The sequence below is a fragment of the Amblyomma maculatum genome, chromosome 10 (genome assembly GCF_055883805.1).
Source record: "Amblyomma maculatum isolate TAMU_Amacu chromosome 10, ASM5588380v1, whole genome shotgun sequence".
Lineage (NCBI taxonomy): Eukaryota > Metazoa > Arthropoda > Arachnida > Ixodida > Ixodidae > Amblyomma > Amblyomma maculatum.
This window is the reverse complement of record NC_139353.1, coordinates 96,875,074-96,885,406: the sequence shown is the minus strand read 5'-3', so window position 1 is coordinate 96,885,406 and position 10,333 is coordinate 96,875,074.

Sequence of the window (10,333 nt, the reverse complement as noted above, 5' to 3'; positions counted from 1 at the left end):
GCGCGCCGAGCGACGACGCTCGTAGACCAGACGCTGACACGACGCCGAAGAAACGCTGTCATGTGGTCGGGCGCGTAGCTTGCGAGACCTTCCTGAGCAGGACAATTCCGGAGTAACTGAGGTTGAAATATGACTCATGCTAAGCTCCGCTTTAACCTTTTTTTTTCAGTCATGCCAACTGCGCCGTCCTTTTAGGATCTTCCGTGAAAGCGCCAGACGCATCCTGCAGAAGTATCCTAGCTGCAGGCGCAGCCATCTCGAGGTTCATCTTTACAACGGGAGTATGAGATAAGAATCCAGGATTATTCTAGAACCCTTAGATAGCGAGATGCGCCTTCCTTACGTAACGCAGTCATATATTTCTATAGGTACAAAGACGGGCTTTTTACCCATTTCGGGTAATATGTTAGAATATATATATATATATATATATATATATATATATATATATATATATATATATATATATATATATATATATATATATATATATATCAGCTTAGGACCGTATCAGTTCAGTTCAGTCGTTCAGTCGTGTCCGACTCTTCGTGACCCTATTGACCATGTCACGCCACGCTTTCCGGTCTCTCACTATCTTCCTAACATCACATAACTTCATCTTTAGCGCCTCGAGGATGCCATCTAACCACCGCGTTCGCTGCCTACGCCTTCTCCGCTGACCCTCAACCATTCCCAACATTAAATCTTTCTCCAGCGACTCTCTTCTCATCAGATGACCAAAGTAGCTGAGCCAGTATACTAATGAGTATATAAGGATCAATAGAGGTACAAGTTCAAAGTTTACAAAGAAGCCAGCAACAAGGTATATGTATAAGAAACATATTCTTGTAGGGTAGGAAGTGAACTAGAGCCACTACCGCTTTCATGCAATACTCTTACATGAGAGTTTAAATGTCTTTGTTATTTTCATTCGCTGAATTTTCACATCCTCTTTTCTAATTTCGTCTCGTCCTTCCTCATATCCAAACATTATGGACACCAGTCTTCTTATACGGGACAACAGTTTATTTACGCAACTTTTTCGCATATCCTGAAGTTTGAGCGTAAATATCAATTTAACTGCAAGCCCTCCCTCGAAATTCATGTAGATTTTCTTTTCAATTTATTATCAAAAACTCTCCATTACATTTTGGTAACCTGCAGTAGCTTTCGTGACAAGGTAAAAACCTTAGAAGCATTCGATTTCTATACGAGGAGTGATGAGACGACTGACGTCAATATGCTAGCAATAATATTCTGCAATATTTCAAACCTGCTTCGCGAACAAACGGTATGTCTATACTGCTGGATATGTACCACCCGTTTGTACAATGTGGACTCAGGAAGAGCAAACAATTTTAGTAAAACGTGTTCACTCTCATGCAGTGTTCGCAATGCTGATATCGTACATTGCCTGAAAAAAAAAGGGTATTTTAAAGCAGTGTTAATGTAATAAATGTTCAAGCTCAGCTTAAGAACAGTAGGAATTCACAAAGTCGTTACAATGCAAATGTTGTTACATTAGTCGTCGAACAGCTAGTTTTAAGAGTAGAATAAATTGTGAGGATTGTACACAACGCGTAGTTGTGCATCGAGTTTCTAACCGCAAACTTCTTCCAAGATGACGCAACTGCTACCTTGATTATCTACGCGTCCTAAACCTAGTATCCACTTCTCCAGAATTCGTACAATGCCTGGGCAGTTTTCAACGCACCTGCTCAGAGCGCTTCAAATATGCCCTCAATAAGACAGCGTTAATGCATGCAAATTGATCCCAGCGAACCAGCCGAGCCAACGCGTGAAACCCTTTCATGCTCTGCGCCGCGGAGCGGAAGTCAACGATTGGTCAACATAATGCTCAGACAAATGTTTCGCCACGCCTTTTCGTGGATGGCTCACACTCGGTTTAGCCGACCGAACTCGCTGTACTTTGGAACCTCAATGCGAGTCTAACGACCGTTTGGCGAGTTCGACCACCCACCTTCGCTCAGTTTACCTGGGATCCAGGAGTGTAAAGACAAGCAGTAAGTCCCGTTAACAAGGGCTGAAACTCAGTAAGTATAACCAAGTATGCTTATCGTTCTTTACTAGTATGCTGTTAAGCGTCCTGTCGATCATTAAACAGCCCATGTAAAATCATTGTTTTGGGGAAAACACTAAATTCCAATGAGCCTATCATGAATTCTTATTAGCGTGTTATGTGTTACACTAGTCCCGTTCGGCGCAAGTTACCAAGTTGGTGGTCCGCCTTTATGACACTACTTAAAAATTTTTTTCATAATGCAACTTTTAATCATTGTAAAGTTGTATTAAAGCATGTTCACTTAAAATTGCAGAAATAAATATAGGTAGATAATAGCACCAACGTTTTGGAGTGTGCCACTAAATGTCTGAGAACCACTTCTACTTCTAAAAAGACAGTGCTTTCCTAAAAATCTCGCTCTTAGGATAGTAACTAGTTACTACATCTGCGACTGATGTCTACATAGGTTTCAAGTAGAGAATAGCTCGCGCCTATGTCCAGGCGCAGCTAAATTGAGGCTGGCTCAAATGTGACGTCAGAAAACGCTGGCAAAATCACGAGTAGCGAACTCTAGGCTCTACCGCGTCCTCAGTTAGGCTGAGAACAGCACCGCGCTTACTATGGCAACAGATCTATATTACAGCACGTTTTTATCTTCCAAAGAGCGATAAGCGACGTGCAGACTCCCTTTATCCCCAGAAGAAAAAAATATCAATACGCATGAAAATAGTGCGCGTCAGGTGCTTCACGCGCTGAGAATGTGGTGTATTCGAGCCCACTTTGAGTCCTGAAGCCTACACTAAAAGGCTAATCTGATTTTAATGCAGATTTTTTTTTTTGCTAGGCGCTCTCGTACAAGGTGGCGGAGAACTCTGAACATGTTAATTCCTCTGCAGGATAATACTTTGCAGCAAATTGTTCTTTTTTTGTGACAGGTATTATAAAATTATTTTAAAGGTAAGGGATTACGTTTTACCAGAGAGTATTTTGCTTCCTTATTTTTCCAAGACTTCAGATACAAGGCCTTCCTCTGGTTGGCGTCTGAGTACAGCGTATCGTAACTTTGTGTGCTCAGCAAATATTGCTTTGCTCTAACCTGTAACTCCGAACAAAGCTATGCGCATTTGCTCCGAGCATCTCTAAATGCATCACCCACTTCTTCACCGATGATATAATTTCGTTCGTATAGATTGGAAATTGTGAAAAGAATTATTTAGGTACCTACATGTTTTTTTATTTTAATTTTTGTATTTCAAAAATAAGGGAATACCCGTACAAGAGGTGTGTTTACGGCCAGAAAAAACATTCCGTGGACATCATAGTCGACATGGTTGCCCGAAGCCTGTGCGTTCCCTGGCCCGAGCTTTTGGTCGTGGTCTTCCCGTGGTGCCTGCTCGGAGGCGCGTCCCGGCTCTCGTTTCAAGAGACCACTCCGCCAGCAACATGTCTGCATGTACCACGGCGCGAGGTGCTTCGAGGCTCCAGCGTGTCCGTGCCCTGCGCTGGCGTTGGTCATGAACCACAAGAGTATTCTAGTCAGATTCAATGGTACAAGGTACGTACTCTTCTTTTCAAGCGCGGCGTCACTTGCTCCTTAAGCTAAATCTCAAAACGTTAAATCCTAAAAGCTAAATCCGTAGTGCTAGGTCCTTCAGGTGCTTACTGTTTCTTGAGCAACCCCTATCAGTATGGAGTTATTCAGTTGTGTATTGACCCAGCAACTGTTTTTTTGTTATACGACGGCAGCTCACCTTCCGAGAAGTTCATTTGTGAACGATACACGGACAATAAAACACGCATGTTCAAGAAATGGTTCGGACATCACGAAAACAAAAACTGCTACAGGCTACATTAAATAAAAAGAAGGAATCACGTCAAATTGATTGCTTCATTGTGCTCTATTAAAGCTGAACTTAGAGCCCATTATGGGCTCGGCGTAACCATTGCACATTTTTTGTTATCCGCCGCATTCCATCATCATCAGACACGCAGACTGGCTTTAAACGCTGTATATATACAACCTTTACTTTCAATTTACTTTCAATAACAAAAGGGATTCCGAGAGTCTGGTTTTCAGATAAGAAGACAAATGACTACCGACCATGCATACTGAACAGATAAGGAATATTGAACCCTGATGAAAAAGATAGCGGAAGAATTTCACTGCCCCAATTCTGTTTAACAAAGATTTATTACCGAACTGAAAATACTGTCCAAATTTCAACAAAACAAAATATTCTAGGGTGTTACCAAAAATTGTGCACGAATGAATTTTGATCATTAATTAGTTTCGAAAGGTGTTTCTTTCATATATCTGCAGAATGCATAATGTCAGGCATTTTTATTTATAACGTACATACACCGTTGGTTTCAAAGGGCAATCTTAACCAGTCTTTCAATCCTTTGTACAAACTATAGGGACATGGTTGCTTTACCCCTCTGAAATAAGACCGCTTCTGTCGATATGCTCGCAGCCACATATTACAAGAACGAATGTTTTACCACAATTATTTTCAAAAACGATGACCAGGTGCTTTAGTTGTATAAGAGCGCTCGACGACTGGGTCGATGGAAAGAGTTCGATCCCGGCCGTGTGTCAAGGACTCCAATACTTAAGAATCTCGTGCAGTTAAAGGGCTACAGGTATTTACAATTACACTTGGCCCCCCTTAGCCTTAGCGTTCTTGTGACGTTAATTCCTATGAATTAAACCATCAAAAATGTACACGACTGTTTTTTCCAGGGCGTCTCAAGTTTCAGGTGCGAGCGCAAAACAAACATTATAGAGCCGGATACTGCTACACATTGAAAGTGGGGGTCCTTTCGACTAAATATCTATTAGCGTATCTGTACCACTGCACCCCGCAATTAACAGCGACATCCAAGAAAGCTGAACTTGGTTGCCTCAATCCATGCTACAAGACAAGCAGAAGTAGACAGTGAAGTTCGTGTTAGACTGGCACAAGCTTGTGACGCTAATTCAAGCAGGCGCTTTTTAATTTTTTTCAGCTGACAGCTACCTTTAATATTACCGCCATCTATTAGGACCATCTATGCCAAAAATATTATTTGAAAACAAACAAAACTGACTCATTCAAAACGGACTGGTGTTCGCGCCGATTGCTTGAGCATTGTTAAGCGGACACATCCCTGTCTTTGAGGAACTCAGCACTTGGCTGTAGAGATCTGTTGTATCAAGCGTTCATTCCAACTTGAGGAAAACACACTGAAGATATTTTGAATGTTTCTATTCATGGTCATAAAAACGAAGAGAAAACGGTAATAAAGAAATAAAAGTTATATTTTGGCCTTGTCAATATTATATGCATGTTTGTGCCAAGCGACTCGAGCCAACTGGATGCCGTGAGCCACCGAGGCCAACCACAGTCTAAAGCATTTGTTCCTTACTGTATGAATGGCACTAAACGAAGTGTTTTAAATTTTGTGCTACGGTTCATTGTTATGCGTGTGTCCTACTTTTCCCTTTGTTGCCATGAAGTGAAGGCTCGTTGTTTTTTCTTCTGGCTTAAGTATTCCAGTCTGTGTCCATTTGCCCGTTCTGATATCCAAAACATGCAAATATAACTATTAGATAGAATAAACCATACTAATATAGGGAATGGCTGCGCAGACTAAAAGAGGACACAATAAAAGGCACGACAGGACAAGCGCTGAGTCTATTTGCCTCCTGTTGCGTTCCAGATTTATTTTTTTTTTTGCGCTAACGAATTAAACACTGAGTCACCGACTAATCCGGGCTAAGTCATTAATTGTACCTAAATCAAGATTTTCTCGAAATGTATCCCACTCTGTTTACTGTTTTGTGCTCACATTTGTTTTGCCCTCGTCTTATAACGCATACGGTACAAAGAGACGAAGAAGATAGCTACACAAAGTAAACGAAAGACGAGGTAGGGTAGAAGCAAAATACTGCAAAGTGTGGACTGCCATGCTCACATAATGGGCGAATCCATAGAGCTGTATGCAAGCTTTATGTGGAAATGCGCGCTACACTAGGAAGGAGTAAAACGAGGAAAATCGTGCGAACAAAGTAACATGACAGGCGCGCAAGCATCCTGTTTTCCTCATTTGTTTATCACAAATTTGTTCAAATTGTTCAACCAACAGCCCCCATCGCTGCTTTGCTTGTTTGCAAGCATCTGAAGTGTAGGTGTGAATAGTGTACCATTTTCATGTCGCAAATATGTTCAAAATCAATTCGGTTGTTAAAGCGCTATTTTATGCGTGTGTCTTGATATGTTCATTAAAAAACTGAAAGTTTGAAAGATCTTCCTTTGGAAAGTTCTATGCTTACAATTTCGTGAAAATGGGGGTAAGGCAAAGCATAGGAATAGTAGAAACAAAAAGAACATTTTGTTGAAATAAAGTACAGTGTTTTTCAAAAGAAAAGACTGAGGCCGCTATCGTCCATGTCAAAGAGCCTTAGAAGAGGCGGTAAAGAGCTTAAAAGTAATTCTGAAATGTACAAGGAAGAGCACTGCACTATTGTCCGGGCTATCAAGATAAAAAAGATTCACTAGGTACTTTCTGTTATTTCCACCTGCGACGCGTAGCGCAGATTGCGCCAGGTCATAGCGGCTTACCTAAGCGCAGCAGTTACGGCGTCCATGATGGGGAATAGCTCTATGGTCGGACGAGTGTGCAGTGAGTACACATATATAATTTTTTCTATTTTTTTGTGTGATAAAATATTATATAAGGTTTCTTTACAGGCACGCCTCTTTGTGGCCTGAACAATGATAGGAGGTATGCTGTTGGAATGAATTTATCACTTGGAGCTGCGAACTACTTGAAATAAAACTTGCTGAGCTATGTGGTGCCAGTTCTTTTGGGTAACAAGTTAGCAGTGGGGTGGCAATCCCACAGAAGCTAATGGGGTGGGAAAGTCGCTAGCGACCCAAGCGGCCCCTGTTTTTTCGGTGGCAAACATTCGCATCGCTAAATTACATCCGTACCAACCAGGGGGTAGAACATGGTATATAATGCGTTAAACTGCTATATTTTGCCATTATTAGCAATGAAAAAATTATTAATAATGCGTACGACCGGTACAAACCTCAGATTTTACCCGCAAATAGAACGCATTGATGTTCGGTTAGAAATTGCGCAATCCCTTCTTGCCATAACAAGCCAATCCAATCCGTTATGGCAGCGGGTGCGTTGAGAGCGGCTATCGCAGTATGCTCGTCGTTGCTCGCAGTATGCTCGGCTGATGCTCGTCGTTTGATACGTTTTGTCGCTTGCTGCTCTCACACAGTGCTTCCACATATTTTCTGAAGCACCGACATCTCGTGCTGGTTCTTCTCTTGTCATCTCCGGCGCTTTAGTAAAAACGTAGCTGAATGCGCTATGGTCACGCGCTAGCCGGGCAGCAACACAAAATATTCTACATGAAGTGCGTACTTTATTCAAATACAACATCAGTCTCGACATAGCACGTACAAAAATAACGCATTTGGACATGAGTATCACGACGGCAGTGGCTAAACCAATGTGCATGCACAAGAGGCCTGACCTGACGAAACTGCAGCACGACCGCGTTTTCTCTGTAGCCGTTATAACAAATTCATTAAAGAATCATACAAAAAGCTCACCTAACGACAGCATAATAAAACATTCTTGAATGCGCCGTCGTAGTGGCTTCAAGTAGCAACTATCACCAGCCTAAGATAGCTAGCATCGGTTGTAACGGTTTCGCTAACGCAGCTAACGTTTTAGATGAAGTGCGAAAGATACCTCCGGTGAACAGAAACTGTAGAACTCGCGCAATCCTTGGTAGCCGCTGCTGTGGCACAGCTTCTTTACGCAATACTATCCCATCGAGTTGCTACTTTTCACTTCTCACCTTCAAAACACTTCCTAACGGTACGCGGTACTTTCGGTGGCCTCCTGCGCCTGCCGCTGCACCGCCGCACTCTCCATTTATTCAAATGGATGGGAGAAGGGAGGGGGGAGGAGGGGGTGTATGTCACGTACGCAGATAATTTTTTCCCAACAACACGCTTTCAACTGCGTGTGGCTCATTTCGAAATTAACTTGCAAACATAAATGTATTGTATCCCATGTTTCGGTAAGTGTGGAAATTATATTTGTATTAGGCCCAGTGCAACCTGCGTTTTGCCTCTGCCAGCAGTGCACTGATATCGTTCCTATGGTGGCGGCTTCTATAGCGCGGACGCGGAACTCACAACATGCCACCCCCTGAAGTTGCGCAGAATAAGAGCGTTCACAAGAGAGATATGCCGAAGAACGCACTGTGTGTACCTGTGAAGGTTTTTGTGTTCCACTCAGTTTGTACTGATCAAGACTACAGCGTTTCGGTCGTGATCCGAAATAATGATTTTTTCACTCCAAAAGAAAAAGAATTGGTAAACGAATAAACTGACAAAATATAAACTAGTATTAAAAAAAATTCGGCACTTGCTTAACCGCAAAGGGTTTAAATAAGCGGAAATATCATTTGAAACATGGCATACAGTGAGCACCGGACAAAGCTGAAAAAAATTTTTCTTTCTTAATGCTGCTGGCCCGTGTCACCATTGGTTGTGTCGACCGACAAAGAAATGCCTCAAGGCATATTGGATATATAAAGAGATACTTCATTATACAGGCGATGAGCCACACAGGCGCACTAAAAGAGAAATAGTGCCTGGAAGCCACTGCCATGTCCAGACAAAATTCAATTAAACGCAATTTCTTCCACCAAAAAACAGCACTTGTTGCGAAGTGAACCCCCCCCCCCCCCCCACACACACACCAATAAGCAGAAAATAAAGTGAAAAATTAGAGATTATGAAAAATCACTTCAAGCGTTTTTTTAGCTACCGAATGATGCCGCGAAGCAAGGGCTGCAAAAGAAATGTTCGACATTTATTTGCATGTTCCTCAGCGTCTCAAAGGGCTGAAGTATTCTTGTCCCAAAGAAATTACCTATATTGGCGTCCTTTTCTACATTTTCGACCTATATGACCTGGCAAAGTTTGTGAAATGAAAGTATCCCGAGAACAAAATTCTATAGGAGCAAATTTCGTTTTTTATGCAGGAGTAAGAGGCTTAACAACGTCATTTGTAACTTGTGTTTATTCAGCATGTCTCAAACTTCAACATGCAATTGTCTTCGGACGCGCATTCTGGGTTGTGTTGGACGTTACAGTAAGATTAAATTGCTGTGTATAGCAGCGTGAAGGCCTCCTTAAAATTGTCCCAAACTCAAATTACCGCAGAAACTTGCACTACGGAATTCACAGTTGAGTGCAGCTATGATCATCAGAGAGTCCTGAAGTTTTGTTGAAATCATTACGGTGCTCACGCCGTCCGTTATGCACAAAATGTTTCCGCATGTCGAACCTCTGGGTCATCTAAACTGTAGGAGAAAAATCGCGACGTTCCCGAACTGCGATATATATTGCCCTTGTCATGAGGCTTGATTTGCTCTTTCATTTTAAACCTTACCGCCAGTACGCGGCAAAAGCCTGCGCTCGGTATCATACAAACAGCCATCGACAGCTGCCGCTGTGCGTACTCTTCGAGCAACACTACGCGGCCGGTCACTCCGTCAAGCCACGATGTAGTCAGCAGCTGACAATGAATGAAGTGGTAGCGATATTCTCGGCTTATATCGGTGCGATAAGAAACACTTGCGGAAGTGACCCTGGTTGTTAAAAAAGGAGTGTGGGTTCGGCATGTGTGCATTGGTGCAGTAGCTTTGCAGTAATCGTTCTCAATCGATCTTAAAAATCTAGAACCCGTATTTGTTCCCTGTAGACAACAAACAAACAGCGCACGACAGTACCGTGTGCTCGAAGCAATCCGACCCAAACACATCACGTTTAACGCGGTGGGTGCAGTGGGGCATCAAACGCTGTGATTTTGTCATCACACCTTTTTCTCTCAACCTCCTCCCTCCGTATAGCCCCGTGAAATATTTATGGGATAGCAACGGTGTCGTTGAGAACGCTTCATTTCAGGCGGCATCACGCTGCCGGCGCTCAGTTCTTCAAGCGTAGAGAGAGCAAGGGGGAGCGTAGAAGGGATAGCTGCGTTCATAAGGCAGCTTAGGTAGTGTGAACTTCCTACGTCCAATCGACACGATATGCATTAGCTTTTCATTATTTGCATTCAATTCGAACACAAGAATTTGATGCTCTCATACATCTTCAACTTTCGTGGGGACGGGAACACGCCGATCAACGCGGCGATTGTGACGGGCTGAGCATGGCTGCAGTGATGTTTTAACAAAATGTGTCCGCGTCCGGCCGGCGGGCCTGGCACGAGCTCAGATCTCCAAGT